Source organism: Schistocerca americana, chromosome 3 (assembly GCF_021461395.2).
Source record: "Schistocerca americana isolate TAMUIC-IGC-003095 chromosome 3, iqSchAmer2.1, whole genome shotgun sequence".
Taxonomy (NCBI): Eukaryota; Metazoa; Arthropoda; class Insecta; order Orthoptera; family Acrididae; genus Schistocerca; species Schistocerca americana.
The window spans coordinates 590967918-590972917 of NC_060121.1; the positions used below are offsets into that span (position 1 = coordinate 590967918).

Here is a 5000-nt window from a genome sequence, read left to right on the forward strand (position 1 = left end):
TCGAACCTCTAACTTTCGTTCTTGATTAATGAAAACATACTTGGCAAATGCTTTCGCTTCTGTTCGTCTTGCGACGATCCAAGAATTTCACCTCTAACGTCGCAATACGAATGCCCCCGCCTGTCCCTATTAATCATTACCTCGGGTTCCGAAAACCAACAAAATAGAACCGAGGTCCTATTCCATTATTCCATGCACACAGTATTCAGGAGGGCTTGCGTGCTTTAAGCACTCTAATTTGTTCAAAGTAAACGTGCCGGCCCACCGAGACACTCACTCAAGAGCACCCTGGTAGGATTGCAACGGGGTCCGCCTCGGGACGCACGAGCACGCACGAGGCGCGTCGCACGCCTTCAGCTCGCCCCACCGGCAGGACGTCCCACGATACATGCCAGTTAAACACCGACGGGCGGTGAACCAACAGCGTGGGACACAAATCCAACTACGAGCTTTTTAACCGCAACAACTTTAATATACGCTATTGGAGCTGGAATTACCGCGGCTGCTGGCACCAGACTTGCCCTCCAATAGATACTCGTTAAAGGATTTAAAGTGTACTCATTCCGATTACGGGGCCTCGGATGAGTCCCGTATCGTTATTTTTCGTCACTACCTCCCCGTGCCGGGAGTGGGTAATTTGCGCGCCTGCTGCCTTCCTTGGATGTGGTAGCCGTTTCTCAGGCTCCCTCTCCGGAATCGAACCCTGATTCCCCGTTACCCGTTACAACCATGGTAGGCGCAGAACCTACCATCGACAGTTGATAAGGCAGACATTTGAAAGATGCGTCGCCGGTACGAGGACCGTGCGATCAGCCCAAAGTTATTCAGAGTCACCAAGGCAAACGGACCGGACGAGCCGACCGATTGGTTTTGATCTAATAAAAGCGTCCCTTCCATCTCTGGTCGGGACTCTGTTTGCATGTATTAGCTCTAGAATTACCACAGTTATCCAAGTAACGTGGGTACGATCTAAGGAACCATAACTGATTTAATGAGCCATTCGCGGTTTCACCTTAATGCGGCTTGTACTGAGACATGCATGGCTTAATCTTTGAGACAAGCATATGACTACTGGCAGGATCAACCAGGGAGCTGCGTCAACTAGAGCTGAGCAGCCGGCCGCCCGGGAGTGTGTCCCGGGGGCCCGCGCGAACACGCAAGCGTCCGCTCAATTATTCTGCAAACAGGAGGAGGCTGAGCTCCCCTGCACAATACACCTCGAAACCCTCTCAGGTCCCGGCGGCGCGCAGCGCCGTCCTAAGTACTTGGTCGGGTTCGAGAGTGGCGCAATCGCCCGGAGTTTGGCGAGTAGACGCTTTAGGTGCGACCACCCGTGCTCCCAACTGAGCTTGCCGCTGCCGACAGAGGCCCGGGAGCGTGCTGTCGTGGCATTGCCGGCGGGAGACAACACGCGCCACCTACGGTGGCCGGCAGCTCCAACGCCAGCGCCACAGAAGGACAAAAGCCCCACTTGGGTGCCGAAGCGAACTCTCCCAGCACAGCGCACGCGCCAACACGTCCGCACAGCTGCGATACAATCCACCTGCGAGAACCGCAGAGGCGACCGAGCAGCAGACGGCGTCGCGGCGCCGAGCGCCGGGCGGCGGCGCATCCTCAGCGCACACAGTCCTCAATCGGACCAGCACACTGCAGATGTCCACCGCGCTTCGCACCGGGCCCGCGAGGACCTACTTTGGCCGCACGGCGCCGCGTGCAGGGTGCGCCGGCGCGCAGCTGCGCCGCCTGCCGCCTCCGTCGGCCGGCGCGCCTGCCACTGGCCGCCCCCACCAGCCGGCTGTAGCGCGTGCGCCCACGCACCGCGCGGCCAGCACGCCGGGAGGCCCCCCCTCACCGGCCGGGGACGGTCCCACCCAGCCACCGCCGCGTATCGCTTCACACCCACATGCCATTCACGTTCGTGGGCATGGTGGGTATCGCTGAAACAACCGGTTGGTAGCTCAACCGATCGTCGCCATCACTGATTCACCTCTAGCGAGAACAACCGCACCACAACGGTTTACCAGTTGTTCATTTGCGTAACGTCACCAGCAAACGTAGACGTCCATCGCCATTTGCAAATTCAACGATTGTTGCATGCCTGTGTCAGGTGTCACGACACACTATGTCTGCCCACATACACGCAACAACATGTGCACGCTTCGCGAACACGTGGAAGGTGGCCCCCGTACGTATGCGATGTCCATTGCGCGAACGACTGTCAACCGGCCTCTGTCGCATGTCGCAGATGTGGAACGCAGTGCACCATGCTATCACGGTGTGTGAGAGGAGACGACTACGTCTGACAACACGCGCCACTACATCAACAGACGGCTCATGCTGATCGCCATCCACGGCATACCATACTGCAATCCAGCTCTTATAGGGAGACGACACGTAGCTGAGTGCACAATATTTGGACCGTATGGTTCGCCGTTGTTGGCGCAGTCGTGGTACGGTCACACATGTACCACGATGTATCATTCAGTACATGAGGACCAATGTGCAGTACAGTGTGTGATTTGGACGTACAACATCAGCGGACAGTTGACACAAGCCGTACCACAACGTAGGCTGTGCTTCGCCATGCGAATGCCAATGAACAACTGCGAAGGGCATTGAGCATGTACGTCCTACTGCCATCCGCATTACAGTGTATAGCTGCAAGGTGTTTCACATGAAGCGATACTCTGGGGACCGGGCAGTGCGAGTAGCAAACTATATTGCGGGGGTTGCAGTTAGGCAACACTACACTAATTTAACGCGTCGTATGACAATTACAGAGCAGGTTAAGGCCCAACGTGTGTTGGGTTAAGGCCCAACGTGTGTTGGGTTAAGGCCCAACGTGTGTTGGGTTAAGGCCCAACGTGTGTTGGGTTAAGGCCCAACGTGTGTTGGGTTAAGGCCCAACGTGTGTTGGGTTAAGGCCCAACGTGTGTTGGGTTAAGGCCCAACGTGTGTTGGGTTAAGGCCCAACGTGTGTTGGGTTAAGGCCCAACGTGTGTTGGGTTAAGGCCCAACGTGTGTTGGGTTAAGGCCCAACGTGTGTTGGGTTAAGGCCCAACGTGTGTTGGGTTAAGGCCCAACGTGTGTTGGGTTAAGGCCCAACGTGTGTTGGGTTAAGGCCCAACGTGTGTTGGGTTAAGGCCCAACGTGTGTTGGGTTAAGGCCCAACGTGTGTTGGGTTAAGGCCCAACGTGTGTTGGGTTAAGGCCCAACGTGTGTTGGGTTAAGGCCCAACGTGTGTTGGGTTAAGGCCCAACGTGTGTTGGGTTAAGGCCCAACGTGTGTTGGGTTAAGGCCCAACGTGTGTTGGGTTGAGGCCCAACGTGTGTTGGGTTGAGGCGCAACATAGGTTAGGTTGAGGCGCAACATAGGTTAGGTTGAGGCGCAACATGGGTTAGGTTGAGGCGCAACATGGGTTAGGTTAAGGCGCAACATGGGTTAGGTTAAGGCGCAACATGGGTTAGGTTAAGGCGCAACATGGGTTAGGTTAAGGCGCAACATGGGTTAGGTTAAGGCGCAACATGGGTTAGGTTAAGGCGCAACATGGGTTAGGTTAAGGCGCAACATGGGTTAGGTTAAGGCGCAACATGGGTTAGGTTAAGGCGCAACATGGGTTAGGTTAAGGCGCAACATGGGTTAGGTTAAGGCGCAACATGGGTTAGGTTAAGGCGCAACATGGGTTAGGTTAAGGCGCAACATAGGTTAGGTTAAGGCGCAACATGGGTTAGGTTAAGGCGCAACATGGGTTAGGTTAAGGTACAATATGGGTTAGGTTAAGGTACAATATGGGTTAGGTTAAGGCGCAACATAGGTTAGGTTAAGGCGCAACATAGGTTAGGTTAAGGCGCAACATAGGTTAGGTTAAGGCGCAACATAGGTTAGGTTAAGGCACAACACGGGTTAGGTTAAGGTACAACACGGGTTAGGTTAAGGTACAACACGGGTTAGGTTAAGGTACAACACGGGTTAGGTTAAGGTACAACACGGGTTAGGTTAAGGTACAACACGGGTTAGGTTAAGGTACAACACGGGTTAGGTTAAGGTACAACACGGGTTAGGTTAAGGTACAACACGGGTTAGGTTAAGGCACAACACGGGTTAGGTTAAGGCACAATACGGGTTAGGTTAAGGCACAACACGGGTTAGGTTAAGGCACAACACGGGTTAGGTTAAGGCACAACACGGGTTAGGTTAAGGCACAATACGGGTTAGGTTAAGGCACAATACGGGTTAGGTTAAGGCACAATACGGGTTAGGTTAAGGCACAATACGGGTTAGGTTAAGGCACAATACGGGTTAGGTTAAGGCACAATACGGGTTAGGTTAAGGCACAATACGGGTTAGGTTAAGGCACAATACGGGTTAGGTTAAGGCACAATACGGGTTAGGTTAAGGCACAATACGGGTTAGGTTAAGGCACAATACGGGTTAGGTTAAGGCACAATACGGGTTAGGTTAAGGCACAATACGGGTTAGGTTAAGGCACAATGCGGGTTAGGTTAAGGCACAATACGGGTTAGGTTAAGGCACAATACGGGTTAGGTTAAGGCACAATACGGGTTAGGTTAAGGTACACATTGTTGTAAGGAAAGGTGTTTTGGGGGGGGGGGGGGGGCCGGTTTGTTGATTGTGATTATCGTAAGTAAATGACTGCGGCATCATCTGATTTGGCACGTCAGGGTGCACCTTTGGCTCATGACAGGCGGCGCTCTGATTCCATGCTTGTGGCAGACCTGTGTCTTTCATTCCTGCCATTGTTTTTGTGGTGTGACAGGAGGCAGTATTGTGATGTTGGGTGCACCCCTGTGTAGGACATGTGTGGGTGTTGGTGGCTTAGCTGAGCAATGGTGGTTGTCGGAAGGGTGGGATATTCTGTTTTCCGAGTGGACCTCCCGGTCTGGTTATGATAGTGTGGATTGTCTAATGTGGCAGAGAGGATGCACTGGGTGTTGTTCCATGCTGGTGCTTACATATTGTCTGTGTGCCTGTTACAGGCA

At 53.6% G+C, this 5000-nt stretch overlaps 1 non-coding gene across 1 annotated transcript in view; it reads right to left on the reverse strand.

The window, feature by feature from the left end:
* The window catches only part of LOC124608840, a 1910-nt gene extending 819 nt beyond the window's left edge, over window positions 1–1091 (reverse strand). Inside the window, exon 1 of the ribosomal RNA XR_006979399.1 lies at window positions 1–1091. This exon is cut by the window's left edge and continues 819 nt beyond it. This is a non-coding gene — a ribosomal RNA (small subunit ribosomal RNA).
* Between the last annotated feature and the right edge of the window lie 3909 nt (window positions 1092–5000).